General features: G+C 38.4%; 1 long non-coding RNA gene across 1 annotated transcript; it reads left to right on the top strand.

The window, feature by feature from the left end:
* The first annotated feature begins 11,733 nt into the window (after positions 1–11,733).
* Positions 11,734–18,572, top strand: LOC118764452. Its single transcript, XR_005000262.1, has 3 exons — positions 11,734–11,913; positions 14,047–14,054; positions 18,562–18,572. It is a non-coding gene; the product is annotated as an uncharacterized LOC118764452 (long non-coding RNA).
* Positions 18,573–19,172: the final 600 nt, after the last annotated feature.

The following is a 19,172-nucleotide window of genomic DNA, read 5'->3' as shown; positions in this document are numbered from 1 at the left end:
ATTATATATACTTATACTTATACGTAAAGGGGAATGGGAGAGAAAGAGAAAGAGAGGACAAGATAAAGTTATAGAAATTCGAAAAAAAGAAAAGTGGGCTAAAACAGAGAATCGTATGTGTGTGCGTGCGTGTGTGTGTGTGTGGTGTGTTTGTGTGTGTAACAGAGTGTATTATGTAGATTCTGGAACAGTTATAAACAACATAGGAGAAACATGAAAGAAGAACAAATTTCAATGTTACGGTATTTAACGAGTGAAATCGGAATGAACTGTTTGACGTTTCGAGTATTGATACTTTCTCAGAGAATAAAGGAAATAAAAGCGAAACACCAGGCGAGAGAAAAAGCAAACGTAAAGTTACTATGATAAAATGTATTATGATACCAAACTTTTTCTTATATATATATATATATAGATATATAAGACGAGCGATGAGCTTGTGTGTGGATTTATATTTCAGAGTGTGTGCGCACTTACTACCAAGCGCATTGGGTGGGTATTTTTGACGTGAGAATTTATTAAAGTGTTTATATGAATGTATGTGTATGTATGTACTTAATTTCCTTGGCGTTAGCGTTTGTATGACATTATATCAACGCGTGTGTGTTTATGTAAGTGTAGTGATAGTTAGTAACAATAAGTTAAACTGAAATTCTGGAAAATGTTCAACGTATTTTTTAAGACAAATAAAAGTGCGTGAAATTAGGTCGAGTTACATTCGGTTTAGAATAAATAATTTTGTACCTCTCAGTAGCTCTCCACCCAACATTTCAACTGTACACGCTCAACGAAGCAGGTATACGCATCTACTTTTTTCATCGGCTGCTGCTACAGATGGACGATTTTTGTCTGCTTCTGGTGTAGATATTAAACTTTTACATTAAGTATAATACACATAAAAAAACTTAGATATGTTTCGACCAAAGACTGGCCCAGGTCATGTCTGACTTAATAGCACCACCTGACAGGATTATCTAAATCCTTTTAAAGTCAAGTTTTGTTTATGGTCCATTCATGTCCATTCTTGTTGAGTAAATTGTATCCAGGTATGGGTGGCTTTTTTGGTATTCCTTGAAGAAATCAGTTCAGACTCCGTTTAAAGGTGATGGAATATTTTCCTCTTTAATCAGTTTTGGGACAATGTTAAACAGAGCAGGGGTTGTTGAGGAAAAGAAATTATGCCGCAGTGTACCTATATGTTGTGATCCTGAATTGGGCAGGGGACATATAGCCCGTGGTCCCAGCCTTGGATGAACCTTGAAACTAATGTTCAGGTCGTTTGGGCAATGCTGTCGGTATATTTCCACATCGTACAAATGATGTACCGCTCGCAGCGGCGCTGGAGAGAGCAGAGATTCAAGGCTTTAAGGTGATCCCAGTAATAGAGATCAGTCATGCCTTCAATTCGTTTAGTGAGTGCTCTCTAGGGGGATTCAATCCACGGGATGTTTTGGCTATTTTAATTTAATATTGCTTCTATTTAAAATTAATTATAATCTAGAGTATGGAGACTTGTACATAGTTACATACAACATATTATATGCTGTATGTAACTATTAAATAAATTTTGTGGATGAACTAGTCTTCATATTCTTTATTTATTATTGATATTAATATGCACTCTAGACCATTTTTACTGTCCAGCGAAGGGAACACGGAATTACCCATCGAAAGAATTTCACGGAGTGACTAACAACTAAATGTAGACGCAGACATTGGACACTGATCGTTGGGGTTAGCCGTTAAATGGAACCCAACTGAGAAACAATTCGGTATCCGCCCAGATAATATATCCCTCCAAATTTCACTGTTATATATATAAATGTATAAAGTAGGGAGTTTTAGTTCACAGGTTATCTAAACGATTAGGTACTCTAGGTAAGTGCTGTAACGGATTACTAGAGCTCCAATGTTATATCCGAGACGGTAGTTATGGAGCCATTGCAGATTTCCGATATAGTGGATACATAATTGTAAAAGTGGACAACAAACGTTACTTGAGATGTTTGCCTTGCCTTACCGTTTGTTGTCCTCTTCAATAATTATATATATATATATATATATATACACTCAAAATAAGCAACAAGGATATCTAAGGTAGTGTACCTTGGATATCCTTGTTGCTTATTTTGACTATAATCACCCCCAAGCCAATTCAGCCGATATGCTAACGACTCTTCCAAGTCATTGCTAATAAATGTATATTGATTCGACGAAAGAAGATAAAATCACAAAATTGTGACATTAAAAAATATGCTCTCGATACTCTTACCTCTGTCTAACAGATAATTCTCTACATTATTTGATACGTAAATTCTGCAAATAGCTTGGTTTTCCGTCGGTTACGACGACGAGCTCACCAGATGATATGAGCAACCGAACAATTTATTTGCGAAATTAACGTGCAAGTGACAAAGCACTCCACAGACACGCGTACCTTTCACGTAGTTCTCAGGAAAATTTAACGTGACATGACACACAGTGTGATGAGGCTGACCTTTTTGAAATACAAGCACAACTTGTTTTTGCCAGCTGCGTAGACTGGAGCAACAAGAAATAAAATATCTTGCTGAAGGACAAAGCCCGCCATCGAGAATCGAACTTACGACTTTATGATCGTGAGTCGAAAACGTTATCCACTGAACCACGCACCTGATATATAACCACACATGCGGTAGCGGGAATGGTTCTCCGTCCTTCGATGATCTGAATTTAGTTGTTAGACCAAATGAATTAACGTGGTATTCTCCTGGATTAACGTGTGACCGAGCATTCCATAGACACATGTACCCCTAACACAATTCTTGAGCAGATCAGCGTAACATGACTACTTTTGGAATCACAGATATAATCCACCCGATGAGTTTCTATAGTTTCTCTCTATTCGGTTTCACTCACAACGTATGGGTCGACTCAAGACTGCAAAAAAATGACATTTGCTCTAATTGCCATCTAATGGGATCGATCCACTAATCTCGTGTTTGAGAAGCAAATTTCTTAACCATTCCGCCAAACTGCACCAAACGTTGACATACAAAGCATGAAACAAATACCTTCAAAACTTTCGGAGACTGCAGACTCACCTCTTCTTTTTTATTCTGTTTTCTTTTAAAGTGAAATTTAGTTTACTATCAACGATTACTTAGTTGACTATGTAATTAGTGATAATTAATTAAGAATGTCACATACGTAGCTCCTAGAAAATACACAATTATTTTAGATTAAAATTTTTTATTATTTTCCCTTTCTTTGTGACTCACACATACACACGTACAGACAAACACACAGACAGATAAACAGACAAACAGAGAAATAGACACACTCACACACACATACACGCACATACATACTCACACACACATACACATTCACATGCACACACACATACACACTCACAAACACATACGAAGTATAAGGGTTGTAAGGAGTGGGGGGGTTCAAAACGAAGCGTATCTTTTTTCTTTCGTTAAGATAATCAATTGTGAAAATGAAGAGAAAAAGAAAGGATGTCCATAAGATCGATCCATTTGCTACAATAAACCGCCAAATCGCCCAAGATTAAATCATTAAAAAGAAAAATTCCAAGGACACATTGTTTGCCTCTATGTTTCTTTGCTCCCCCACCACCTCCACCAACCGCTTGACAACTGGTGCTGGTTCATTTGTGTTCCTGTGATCTAGAGGTTCGGCAAAAGTTGTCGATAGAATAAGTCCCAGACTTAAACATAAGTGATGGTGTCGATGTGTTTTACAAAACCCTTCAAGTCTAATGAGACTGAAACAATTAAAAAATGTGTGTGTGCATGCATGTATGTATATGTATATATGTGCTTGTGTATATATGTATACATGCATGCTTTCGTGTTTGTGCTTGTCCCACCATCACTCATGCTGTTTCGATTACGTTTCCGTGACCTAGGGGTTTGGCAAATGGGAAGAGATATAATTATTACAAGAATTTAAAATAAGTACTGAGGAAGATTTGTTCGCCTACACCCTTCAAGGCGTGCCTCAGCATGGTTGCAGTCCAAAGATTGAAACAAGGGGAGAATATATAAACGTCGCCATTTCATTTAGATGAAGCAGCAGGAAAAAGTTTTCGTTGTCCAAGAAAAGCCAGCCACTCCATCCACTATTCGCCTATATTTCGCGATTTCTCTGTCTCGTTTATGATTCCATAGAGAGAGAGAGAGAGAGAGAGAGAGAGAGAGAGAGAGAGAAAGAGACATCACACCAATTCTAGCATTACTTACCGTGTGCATATCTTCGTATTTGTGATTGCCCCGTCTCCCACACTGCTTCACAACTGGCGTTGGTTTGTTTACCTCCCCTTCAGTTGGCTATTCGGCAAAACAGACCGATAGTACCAGGATTAAAATTAAGTCCTGGTGTCAGTGAGTTCTACTAAACACGCTTCAAGGTGGTGCCCCAGCTTGGCCGCAGTCTAATGACTGACACAAGAAACAAAATAACGGTATATCTTTTAACTTAGACGTTCGACAAAAATGACTGATAGAATAAATAATACCGGACTTGAAAATAAATACTGGCGTCGACTCGTTCGTCTAAAATCTCTTCGAGGTGGTGCCCCAGCATGGTCGTAGTCTAATAGCTAAAACAAGTAAAAGATAAGATATATATATATATATATATATATATATATATATATTATATATATATATGTATCCTTTAACTAAGCGGGTCATCAAACGGTGATTAATAACAGAAGTACTACCAGACTTTAAAATCAATACAATGTCTATTTGTTCGTCTAAAAACCTTTCGGGACGGTGCACCAGCAACGTTCTCTGTGATACAAACCCCTTCTAGTTCAGGTTTCTGCCGCTAGAAGCCATTTGATGCGACCCTCAGACGTCACTCTGCCGACCGGCGTCCTCCCCTGGTGTCGTACTGTCACGTGGTGCGTCTTTGTTTTGCAGTGCTTCTCTCCTGTTTCTCGATTTTTGCGATGGCTGAACTGAAGGAACAGCGTGCTCCGTGAAAGTCTGTTTTCTGCTGGGGAAAATGGCGGCTGAAACAGTTGTCATGCTTCAAACAGCTTTCAAGGATGCTGCCATAAGCAAAACACAAGTTTACGAGTAGTTTCCTCGCTTTAGGAATGTTCACTTGTCGCTTGAGGACCAGCTTCGTTCAGAACGGTCGTCGACCTCCCGAACAAATGAAAACAGCACAAAAATTAATTAACTGATCTTTGGAGGATCGTCACCGAACAATTGACGAATTGCTGACATTACTGGTGTGTCATGGAGCTGCTGCTAACGAATTTTGATTCGGACCTTTTTATAAAGGTCATCGCTGGTGATGAAAGCTGATGCTACAGAATTTGCAGATGTGGAAGAGATGAAGAAAAAAACGACGGAGGCGTTAAAAGACATCACTTCGCAAGACTCCCAGCACTGCTTCGGATAGTGAAAAACGTACCTGGACCGATGCATAGTTTCAAATGGAGAATATTTTAAAGGCGATAAAAGTATAAACAAGTAAAACTAAGTGGATAAAACAATGCTGCAAAATTCCGATTTTTTTTTTTGTGACTGTGTGGTAAGTAGCTTGCTTACCAACCACATGGTTCCAGGTTCAGTCCCACTGCGTGGCAACTTGGACAAGTGTCTTCTACTATAGCCGCGGGCCGACCAAAGCCTTGTGAGTGGATTTCGTAGACGGAAACTAAAAGAAGTCCGTCGTATATATGTATATATATATATATGTTTGTGTGTGTGTGTGCGTGTGTGTGTGTGTGCGTGTGTGTGTGTGTATACATATGTGTGTGTGTATTTGTGTGTCTGTGTTTGTCCCCGTAACTTAGCGGTTCGGCAAAAGAGACCGATAGAATAAGTACTAGGCTTACAAAGAATAAGTCCTGGGGTCGATTTGCTCGATTAAAGGCAGTGCTCCAGCATGGCCACAGTCAAATGACTGAAACAAGTAAAAGAGTAAAAGAACAAAGAGATTATCCCCTCATATGTATATATATATATTTTTTTTTACTACGAAGTTTGCCAAAAAACAAATTGATAGAATAAGTAACACAAGACTTTAAAATGAGTTCTGGTGTCAATTTGTTCGACTAAAATCCCATCGATGCCGTGCCCCAGAAAGGTCGTAGTCCAATGACTGAAACAAGTGCAGACAAAAATACACTAATGTTTGTAAACAAACGGCAGAGAGGCTGCGGCTGGAACGTCTTTGTCATATAGGTCGCATTATCTAAACAAACTTGGAGTTGAACAAAAATATAGAAACGGATCAACTTAATCGGGAATCGAACGTAAATCGTGGAATTTGCTAATCCAGAGTCTTTATTCAACTTTTAACGATACCATACATCCTTCGTACTAAAGAACGAATTAGGCGCAAATACTTAAGATTTATTGGGGGCGGGGAATGAGAATATGTGATATTCATACATTGATAACTTGAAGGCGCCTGTCTTTCTAAAGTAGTTATCTTAGGGGTCGAAAATTGCCAAAGATTGCGTAAGCCACGCCCTTCTATATCTCCTTTACTCTTTCTGTCACTCCTCCTTTGTCTCTCTTTCTCCCACTCTCTCTCTCCTCCTTTCTCTTTATCACTCCCTCTCTCTCTCTCTTTCTTTCTCTCTTTATTCGTTTCATTGCTTATATCTCTTCTCTCTTCTCTCTTATTTATCTCTTACTCTTTCTCTTATATGTCCATCTCTTTATCTCTATCTCTCTTCCTTTCTCTAACTCTCTTCCTTTCTCTATCACTCTCTGTATCTATCTATCTTTCTCAGCCTTTCTCTTTCCCTTTTCTTTCATTCTCTCTCTCTCTCCTGCTTCTTTTACCATATCCGTATATTAATTCAGTAGACAGCATTCCGTTCCATACACGCCCAACACTTCATTAATCCTTGCTAAGAGGCTTCCATACCACATCGCATTTAAAAGGAATTTCATTTCTCTATTATAATTTTTTTTTCTTTTAATTTCCATTAGTGGCCACACGTGCACACGCACACATATTACACATGCATGCACACGCACACACATACATATGCATGCATACGCACACACGCACACATTGAAACATTCCCAGAAACATGCGAACTCAGATGTATATACATATATCTACATTCATACACACATACTCACACAAATACCCATATACACATAGGAGCATATACACACACGTGCATATAAATATATACGTACATATATAATATATATATGCATGTATAGACATATATATATATATATATATATATATATATATATATATATATAAGTATACACAAATACTCAAATACACACACACACATATATATATATATAGATACATATAGATGTGTGTATACACATACACACACACAAATACACATAAACACATATGTATACAAACACCCTTACAGAAGCATACATACAGATATATACGTGCTCCTTCATTCACTTAACGTCTTCAGAGATTTACAACATGCAATGAAATATTCATCGTGAAATAACATCAAAAATACATTTAAAGGCTAATTTAATCAACAGTTTACTCATCAAAATCAAACTCCTTCGCTATTTACTCATCCATTTATGCACCACAGTGCTTCTCTTAGTTTTTTTCTCATACGTGTTACTTGTATATATATTTCCAGTTTTGTCTGCAGGAACACGGATTGCGTTCAAACATCCCACATCACACACAACGGATAAGACAATAGTTTATCATAATAATTTTCTCTTTTAAAATAACGACGTCATATACACAAGCTTGTTTCTTTTCTCTCTCCCTCTCTCTCTCTCTCTCTCTCTCTCTCTCCTCTCTCTCTCTCTCTCTCTCTCTCTGTACATATATGTATGTGTGTATACGTATATATTATATATTATATATATATATAATATATCTATATATATAAAACTGTAGTTGTGTGAGTGTCTGTCTCCTACGATTTAGATTCCTAACTCCTCCCACATTTTGCGGTGCAGTTTAACCAAATTCGGGTATCTTATAGTTGTGATTAATATCAAGCCCGTCTGGCTATTAGCGCGCATCTACGATGAGTCTACGATTTTTAAAATAATTTAACATCATTTTTTATTCCATTTTAATGCATAATTGTGTGTCGATGGCGGCGGAGTTGGCGTCCTCGCTCAAACACCTGCACCTGTGTTTGCTTCTCCCCCTTCTTCTCTCCCTCGTGAAGCTGTGGGGAAGGGAGTTTAAGGAAATCAACGTCGTAATGCGTTGTCAAGGAGACCGGCGTTCTTTTAGAACAACGACTTGATGGCTTGAAGACACCAAAACAGAAATGGCTAAGAAAGCCCGAATTGGCATCTATAAAGGAAGTAACTCTCTAAAAATGCTTATATAGTTATTTCCCTTACAAACCCGAGCAACGCCGGGCGATACTGCTAGTATATATATATATATATATATATAATATAATATATATATATATATATAGGTTATGAGAGTTAATTGTGTCATGGGACCCAAAGATATCAGGTAATACTGAAAAAATGCCATAGATAGACCATAGTTAAGTTCCAGGTTGGGTGATTATACGAATAAGGGGTTCAACGTTGGTCATATGTCAGTGTGTGTATATAAAAACTTTTTTCGTAAATCAAGGTTGTGTACATTTTAGAACATTTATAGATAGATCTTACAACTGTTTCCAGGATATTTATTATATCCCTTCGTCGGAGATGGTGTGAGAGGATGGTTAAGTAACAGTTAATTTAGATAAGATACAAAATAGAGTGAGGTGGAGGAAAGACAATAGCTGTGAGATATGTAGGGATATTGTATATATATATATATATGTGTGTGTGTGTGTGTGTGTGTGTGTGTTACCCTTTCTCTTACATTAACATCACTATTTCTCTGCATCTGTCTCTCTCTCTCTCTCTCTCTCTCTCTCTCACTCTTCCTTTCTCTTTCTCTATTTGTCTATGTGTGTGTATATACGTATCTATATCTATATATATATAAAGTAAACAACACGTTGTACGGTGCTCCGCATGGATAAATGAAAGGTAGAACAGAAAGAACACAACAAACGGAAACCAACTAAACACAAGATGCCGGAAAATAGACGATAGCACGACAAACAGCAAACAAGAGAGAAACAAGATACCTGGATATTTCGTAGCCAACTAGCTCATCAGTTGGAGTCCAGAAAGTCCTTTAATTTACACACACACACACACGCACACACCACACACCACACACACAACACACACACACACACACACACACACACACACACACATACACATATATATATTTCATATATAAGGATAAAATTTTCTTAAAAGATTTTCTCAGTGGCCAGCATATGGAAAATACCTTTTAAGGTGAATATTTTCACCGTATATATAATTTTAAATTTAAATTTAAATAACTATGTTTTCGAACCGGCAAAATTCACTGCAGAGAATTATTTTCTGCAGAATTATTTCCGCTATTTTGGGGCGCCAAAACGAAAACTTTTGAAATATAACCCCAAATGTAATTGGTAGAACTATATACATGTTCAATCTCATGCGGACGTCTCTGCAAATTATATTTTTCTATGACGATCACGCTGACGAGTTGCGGACATGTACATAAGTAATTACGTAAGTGGTAACAACGAAATCGGGTTTCTGATTAATCTATATATATATTGTATCTTTTCATTTGTCTTGCACGCTTACGTTCTAGCGTTTGCTAAATTTTCTTGAGAACATTCCTTTCATAGTGGTAAGACCATAGGGGGTCGACCTCTAGCATATGGATGTCCACTTAGTGGTCATCCCTCTTATACGTATGTAATATCATGTTTCTGAATCTTCAGATTTTTCTATATGCTAAATCACTGGGTTTTAAATTGATGTTAATCAAATTAATATTCAATTTTTCACCCCTATTATTTTAAAGATATATATATATATATATATATATATATATATATATATATATCTATATATATATATATATATATATATATATACGTATCTATGTAACATAAAAAGAACCACATATCTTGCAATTAGAGCAAGAACAAAGTTCTGTTTTCTCTAAGAGTATCGTCAAGTAAACGTCGTTATGTTATATAAGAATGTTTTTGGTTTTTATTCCCTTTTTCTTTTTCTTTTTTGCTGAGTATTTCATATGGAGATTTATAGTAGAGCAATATACTTGCATCGTAGAGCGCTTGACTGCACTAGCTAATCGTCGCTTATCTTAAGACGAATCTGCGATGTTACACCAGAAACGGTAGCAATATATCATGTGGTAATGCTTCGACAAGTAGAAAGCATTCGGTCAGCTGAGAGAGTAAAGATAATCTTAATAAAACCCCCCACTATTCAACTGTCTTTACGTTTTCAATCCAAATTCCGCCGAGGTCGACTTTGTCTTTCATCCTTTCGAGGTCGATTTTGCCTTTCATCCTTTCGAGGTCGATTTTGCCTTTCATCCTTTCGAGGTCGATTTTGCCTTTCATCCTTTCGAGGTCGATTTTGCCTTTCATCCTTTCGAGGTCGATTTTGCCTTTCATCCTTTCGAGGTCGATTTTGCCTTTCATCCTTTCGAGGTCGATTTTGCCTTTCATCCTTTCGAGGTCGATTTTGCCTTTCATCCTTTCGAGGTCGATTTTGCCTTTCAACCTTTCGAGGTCGATTTTGCCTTTCATCCTTTCGAGGTCGATTTTGCCTTTCATCCTTTCGAGGTCGATTTTGCCTTTCATCCTTTCGGTGTCGATAAATTAAGTACCAGTTGCGTACTGGAGTCAATCTAATAGACTAGCCCCCTCCACAGAAATTCCACAGTAGAAGAGAATAAAACCCTCACTATGAATTTCTTTCATATGGACTATTCTGCCAAAAACATTCCTTCGCCACCTAACGACGTTTACTTCAGGAGGCTCATAGAGAGAAGAGGAGTCGTTGTTCTTGCTGTAATTGCAAGATCTGTGGCTTAGCGGTTAGTGTATTCGGCTCACGATCGTAAGGTCGTGAGTTCGAGTTTTGCCTACGTATTGTGTCCTTGAACAACACACTTTATTTCATGCTGCTCAAGTGCACTCAACTGCCAAAAATGAATTCTACCTGTATTTCAATGACTTGTCATTTTATGTCTCACGCTGAATCTCTCCGAGAACTACGTTAAGGGTACACGTGTCTGTGGAATGCTCAGCCACTTACACGTTAATTTCACGAGCAGGCTGTTCCGTTGATCGGATCAACTGGAACTCTCGTCGACGTAACCGACAGAGTTCCAGTTTTATAGACTCCCCGGATATATGAATTTCATTCTTAATTCCAAGAGAGTTACAGCGTAGACCATAGGGAAAGACAAAGGGATATTGATTTCCAGCAATGACACGATGCAAGACATTCCAGGAGTGGATAGATCTGATTAAATCATCATCCTCGTTTACCGAGGGTGTTTGTCTCCAAATGAAAAGTGTTAATCCTTCGCCTGTCCAAAGGATTTTTATATATTTATCCTAAACGTCCGTGCTTGTTTAGGGACTTAATAATATATTCTTGTTTTGTATGTCCTGAGTAATATAAAGCTCTCCTTTCTTATGTCCCTTTAAAGTTTGAAAAAAATTGTATCTTATGAAGCGTGGAGGCATATGGCCTAGTGGTTAGAGCAGCAGACTCGCGGTCGAGGGATCGTGGGTTCGAATCTCAGACCGGGCGATGTGTGTGTTTATGAGCGAAACACCTAAGCTACACGCGGCTCCGGCAGAAGGTAATCGTGAACTTCTGCTGACTCTTTCGCCACAAATTTCTCTCACTCTTTCCTCCTGCATCTTGCAGCTCACCTACGACGGACCTGCGTCCCGTCCAGGTGGGGAACCTATACACCAAGGAAATCGGGAACCCGGCTCTTATGAGCCAGGCATGGGTCGAGAAGGAGCAGACAAACAAACATCATAAGAAGCGCGTTCAAAAAGTATTCAAATTTATTTTTTGCCAGTTGGACAAAATCATTTACGTGGGAGGTGACGACACCGCCACCCGACCTCCACCCCCTGCACATGCAATACTTTTTGCGATGGTAGGCTGCGTCAGTTCCTGACTGGCGCCTAGAGTACAGACGAGTAGTGCGCAGTCGTCGGATTTTCGTTTACACCGAACGCATCGGGCAGAGAAGATTCAGTAAGCCTTTAAGGAAGATGCCATGGTCAAAATTCAGATCAATGAGTGGTACAACATCTTCAACAATGGACGCAGTTCAGTGGAGAGGGAGGCACACTCAGGTAGGCCATCCACAAGCCAAAACAAGGAGCCAGTCGAGAAGGTTCAGCGAAAAGTTATGGAAGACCGTCATATAACAATTCAGAAAATTGTTCACAGTTTGAATAAGTGCAGAATCCGTTCATTTCATTTCAACAATTTATTTGAGCATGTGGAGAGTGTCAGCAAAATTCGCTCCAAGATGCAGGCGGATCAACAGAAGCAACTCTGCATGGAAATCGCTCAGGACATGCTGGACTGTGCAAACCATGACCTAGATTTCATGAATTTATGGCCTCTGCTCGATTCGTTGGGTCATCATGTGTAAAAACGAAAACCAGACGAGCGTGCACTACACGTCTGTATTCTATCCGCAACAACTAGCAGCTGACACAGCCTAACGGCACGAAAATTTTTATATGTGCGCAGGAAGCGCGGTTTCACCTCCCACAAAAGGGATTTCGGACACACAGCATTAGTTTTCCCTGGGAAAATAAAATCGGATACTTTTTGAACGCACCTCGCGCATATGATGCATGGACAACTGAGATATTTTTTTGTGCATCGCATGTGACCTACCAGCCTGGAAAGTTCCGAGGAAGAGATTTCCTGGAAAGTTCCAAGGGTAAGAGTTCCTATAACATTCCGAAGACTTCCTGGAAAGTTCCGAGGATGAGAATTCCTGAAAAGCCCGAGGACTTCCGAAGATGAGAGACTTCCTGGAAAGTTCCTAGGATGACAGACATCCTGTAAAGTTCCGAAGATGTGATTTCCTGGAAAGTTTCAAGAACCTCCTGGAAAGTTCCGAGGATGAGACTTCCTGGACAATTCCAAGGATTTCCCGGAAAGTTTCGGGGACGAGACACTTCCTGGAAAGTTCCGAGAATGAGACTTCCTGGAAAGCTCCGAGGATGAGAGACTTCCTGGAAAGTTCCGAGGATGAGACTTTACCTGTGAAAGCTGAGGGACAAAATGAATAACATTAAATAGGGGGAATAAAAAAGCTACTTCGTTCCAGATCCCCAAATTATGGTTACCTCATTGCACTTTTGCTGTCCAAGAAGAATCGTTGACTGATCACCGACCAATTCGTGATAAACGTGACATGGTTCACAATTAAGCGTACTGCGTTGCCGGGATTAGTGATACACGAGGACAGATATACTTTATTGTATTGCTCCTTTCACGAACGATAAATTAAAGTACCTCTCGAGTACTGTGAATGAAAGACAAAGCTAGCTTCCGTGCGATTTAAACGCAAGACATTCATTAACGGGTGTATATAAATACTGATTTTCTAAGGATTAGTTCGAATCACAATATTCAGAACGAGGCAGTCTTTTGATATGTAAAACTTTACTCGGCAACACTTCATAGATAATATTCTAGAGGGAAAGGGCGGCGAGCTGGCAAAATCGTTAGCACGCCGGACGAAATGCGTAGCCGTATTTTGTCTGCCGTTACGTTCTGAGTTCAAATTCCGCCGAGGTCGACTTTGCTTTACATTCTTTCGTGGCCGATTAAATAAGTACTAGTTACGCACTGGGATCGATGTAATCGACTTAATCCGTTTGTCAGTCCTTGTTTATCCCCCCCCACCTATGTTTAGCCCCCTGTGGGCAACAAAGAAATAAATAATCTACAGCGATGTAAAATCAATGAAATCAATTAGGAAGGGGATTTCATTCACACAGAAATGTACAATAAAAATGTATATATATATACATACATGCATACACATACCCACACATATATATTCATTTATGTATGAATTTATATGTTTTAATATACATCTTGAGAATGCTCTGGAATACACATATGTGTGTGTGCGTGTGTGTAGAAATATATGTACATATATGTATTTAAATTTATGTATATTTATATATATATATATGTGTGTGTGTGTGTGTGTGGTGTGTGTGTGTGTGATTTATATATATACATATATATATTCATGTGTGTGTAAAATATACATTTATAAACAATACTGAAGTAATCTTTGAGGAAACGAAATACAAAAGATATTTGTTCCCTCGCTCTCCTGTCCCTAACCCTCTCGCTAAATATTAATTTCTTTTGTCTCGGCTAAAAGAAACTCCATCTATGCATCAAAGAAGATACAGGAAGTTTGTATTTTTCTGAAAGACAAATAACGTAGCTTCGAACGAAATTCGAAACTGGGTCATGATATTAAATCACATGTCATAATTTTTGCTATTTAAACAATAGATGTTGTTTATGTGTCTAATGATAGCGTTGATAGGGCCATTAGGATAAACTAGGTTATTGTGTATGTTGGTCATTTGTTTCTGTTGCTATTGTTGTTTAGTTTCAGATATGTGCTGGTCCAACAGACTAACTAATAACACTGTGCAACAAGATTTCTGTCCTCGGATAGCAATTATTATTTCTTATTTGGGATCTTTTCGGTTTGAACGGCAGTTTTTTCTAGCGGTGTCATATGAAATTGTCACCCATAATTATGACCCTAGTATCGATCTATTGCAGTTCAATCTATTTTAGGGTCAGAGTTAGAGTTAGGGTTGGTTAGGGTTAGTTAGGGTCAGGGTTAGGGTTAAGGTTAGGGGTGGGGGAAGGATATATTTTTTTCTTCAGAAATGTAAATAAACCCAATCTGTTTCTTAAACGATGCACATTTTCATACGGCACAGAATGTTTTCACCTCAATAGACGTCATTGATTCGTTGAAATTGCAGAAACTGAAGAAAAAAAACAACAAATATAGAATTTTCTCAATAAAGCCAAGAGAAAAAGATGTTTTATAAACACATTCTACCAGTATACGAAGTTTAAAAGTGTTTAGTTACGTGGAAATTATTTTTAAAAACTGCCGCTCAAACCGAAAAGATCCCTTATTTGCTTACCCCTAGAAAACTGTATGAAAACTGGCTTTTATTTCATTCGAATTTTGCTTTTGTTTCATTTATTCAAGCCTCAAAGAATCCCTCTCAATACATGGCTATGATTCTCCCCCACTGTTCCTGCTCATAATCAGAGATGCACATATTGTCAGCCACTAAGGGACATGCTCAAGTGGTTAAGGTCAACCAACTGACAATGCAAATCTATGCTATTGAGCAGAATAGTTGCTATAACGATATTTCTGCTTCAGCAACACAGCACTGAATCTGTCTAAAATGTAATGGGAAATAGGTCAGTTTCAAAACATTGATGTCCAGGTTGCAAAAGCAAAGTTTGAAGGGAATAGTAGTCATTACCTTTGATTTCTAGTTAGAAGCAAAGAGGAAATAACACTTTTTTCTTTTCTTTTAGTTGTTTCAATCATTTGACTAAGACCATGCTGGGGCACCGCCTTGAAGAATTGTTTCTTTTTAGTCGAATTTCTGACTCTAGTACTTAATTTTTAAAGCTTGGTACTTATTTTATAAGACTCTTTTGCTGAACCACTAAGTTACGGAGACGTAAATACACTAGCATCGGTTGTCAAGCTATGGAAAGTGGACAAAGACACACGCAAAGATACAACACACACACACACACATTATATATACGTATGTATGTATCTGTGTGTGTCTTTGCGTTTGTCCCCCACCACCGCTAGACAAATGAAGGAAGGATGGAACGAACGAACGAACGAACGAACGAACAAACGAAGGAAGGAAGGAAGGAAGAAAGGAAGGAAGGAACGAACGAACGAACGAAGAAAGGAAGGAACGAACGAACGAACGAACGAACGAACAAACGAAGGAAGGAAGGAAGGAAGGAAGAAAGTTACGAACGAACGAACGAACGAACGAACAAACGAACGAACGAACGAACGAACGAACGAAAGAACGAACAAACGAAGAAAGGAAGGAACGAACGAACGAACGAACAAACGAAGGAAGGAAGGAAGGAAGAAAGAAAGTTACGAACGAACGAACGAACGAACGAAGAAAGGAACGAACGAACGAACGAACGAACGAACAAACGAAGGAAGGAAGGAAGGAAGGAAGGAAGGAAGTGACATATGCTATAACCGGAAACCCTGACCGAATTTTTTGCATGAAACTAAGTTTCACTGGAGGTCCGCAAGGATGGAGTGGAAGTGTTGAACTGGGGTGAAAATGTGGAAGACAGGTAGGTCACGGTGGGGTTTGGAATCAGTACGCAAAGAACCAGAATAAATACTTGCAAGGCATCTTGTCTCATGTCCTTACAGACCCACTAATCAAACGCGCTGGTTTGATACTTTTTCTGTCGACCCCGGAAAGGTGGAAAGCAAAGTTGACTTCCTTCGATTTGAACTTAGAGAGTCGAATACCACAGTTGTTGTTACTGTTGCTACTCTTGTTTTTGTTATTAGTAGCGATGTTGTTGGTGGTGGTGGTGATGGAGTGGTGGTGGTGGTGGTGGTGATGGTGGTGGTGGTGGTGGTGGTGGTATTGGTGGTGGTGGTGGTTTCCGCCGTCGTCGTGCTTGTGTTGGTGTTACTGTTTCCACCGTTTTTTTCCGGATCAGCCCTAATCGAACACACACGTGATCAAAAGCATCATTTATAAAAAGTTATATAAGAATTACTCTATCCGATGTGTCCGACCCTTTCTCAAGACGGCAAGGTGTGACTTGAGGGAAAATTTGGCTTTGTATCAAGCAGGCTGATCCACAAAATTGATGTTTCCTCTTTGATCCATTATTACCTCCGCCTCAGCAAATGCGGAGGTACTGTTTTTCAGTTGCGTTTGTTTGTTTGCTTGTTGGTTTGACCATGGACAAGATATCTCAAGAACCAGTGGACTGATTCGGATGAAACTTTCAGGGATGTTTGGCCTCGTGCCTGGCACGAACTGATTAGATTTTGGGATCGATCCGGTACCAGACGAGGATTCTGGATTATTTTCCCGTTTTGGGGGGGTTTTTTTACTTAATGTTTGAGAACGGTCGGGTTCATTTTTAGTATTATCGTTTGTGAGAGCAGTCATGTTTATTTCAGATATTCTCATTTTAATAATCATCTCTGGCTAATCATTGAGAGGACGTTGGTGTTGCTTTGGCAGAGGTTTGCACTCTCTGAGTGCTCTTGTTATTATTGTTGTTGACCCAGGTTGTTGTTATTGTAATTGATATCTTTGTTGTTCTTATTGTTGTTGTGTGAAGGCGCGTGGCTTAGTGGTTAAGGTAGTTGGCTCACAATCCTGAGGTCGAGAGTTCTATTCCTGGTTATACTTTGTGACCATGAGCAAAATATTCTATTTCACGTTGTTTCAGTCCAATCAGTTGGTAAAATTGAATAGGACGTGTATTTCAATGGGCCAGCCTTGTCACATTTCGTGTCACGCAATATCTTCATGGTGGAGGCGCGTTGCCTAGTGGTTAGGGTGTCAGCATCATGATCGTAAGATTGTGGTTTCGATTCCTGGACCGGGCGACGCGTTGTATTCTTGAGCAAAACACTTCATTTCATGTTGCTCCAGTCCACTCAGCTGGCAAAAATGAGTAATGCTGAGATGGACTGGCGTCCCGTCCAGCTGGGCAACACATACGCTATTGAAACCGGGAAACCAGGCCCATAAGCCTGGCTGGGCTTCAAAAGGGCGCATTTATTTTTATTATTTTATTATATCTTCATGTGTCACGCTTTATCTTCCTGTGTCACGCATATCTGTGGAGTGCTCAGCCACTTGCACGTTAGTTTCACGAGCTGGCTGTTCCGTTGATCGGATCAACTGGAACCCTCGTCGTCATAACCGACGGAGTGCCAGTTTTTTTTTATTGTTGTATATTTATGTTTTTGTTTTTGTCTTAAATAGCTACATTTCTTAATAACATTTAAAAATCCGAATAATAATATAATACCACTAGTTACTTCACCTTTTAACTTTTTTTCTTTATTTCCTTATTTCCCTCCATTTTGTCGTTCGTAAATTTCTCCGCTTTCTTTCATGTATTAGATGTTCTTTCTTTCTTTCATTTTTTTTCTTTCTCTCTCTATTTCTTTCTTGAACGTAAACGTCGTGAAATGTAGAAGAAAGAGGAAGAAATAAAAGTATATTAAAAGAAAATAAATAACTACATCAATAAATAAACAGAAATAAAGAAACGAAAACATGTTAAAAGAAATGCCATATTGGAAGCAAGGAATTGTCTATGGAATCGTTCCATTGATCACAGATCCGAATGTATTTCTCTGTTTAAAACACCAACAAAAGAAAAAATTAAATAAATCTATGATATATTATTCCTCTATCGGCATGACACCATATGTCGATTCAATAAAGAAATTATTTTGTTATGCGATTGTTTATCGCAATGCCAAACAAAGAAGATTAAAGAAATGCGGGAGTAGGAACTGATACAAATATGATCAAATGTATAACAGAAAGTAAATAAAAAGTAAATAAACATATATAGCGGAAGGAAAAACAAACAAATAAGCGAATAAATATAATCAGAACGAGGCAAAGAAATGATAAACAAAATTAAAATATTGGAGGAAGAAAATACATTATAAAGCATAAAGTACTTTTGACTGGCTGTCATCAACTGTCAGGAATTCACATTAAAGGTTGAATGTCTTGAGACTGTCGTGTTCGTATACGTGCGCATGTAGACGCGCCTCATTGTTAGTGTGTGTGTGTGTGTTGTGTGTGTGTGTGTGTGTGTGTGTATGTGTGTGTGTGTGTGCGCGTGTGTGCGTGTGTGATATTTATTATCAATAATAGTGAGTGCTTGTTCGATGCTTCGTCGTCGCTACTGGCCTACAATCAGATATGGGTCCTTTATTCGGGAAACATTTTAGTGTACACAAAACAAATCAATGGAACAATTACATATATACACACACACATATATATATACATGCATATATATATATATATATATATATATATATATATACATACATATATATGTATGTGTGTGTGTATGTATGTATGTATATATATATATATATATATGTATATACATCTATATACATATATACTTATATATATATATATATATATA

Source organism: Octopus sinensis, linkage group LG8, assembly GCF_006345805.1.
Source record: "Octopus sinensis linkage group LG8, ASM634580v1, whole genome shotgun sequence".
Lineage (NCBI taxonomy): Eukaryota > Metazoa > Mollusca > Cephalopoda > Octopoda > Octopodidae > Octopus > Octopus sinensis.
The sequence above is the reverse complement of the archived record's forward strand: the minus strand, read 5'-3'. Positions and strand labels throughout refer to the sequence as shown.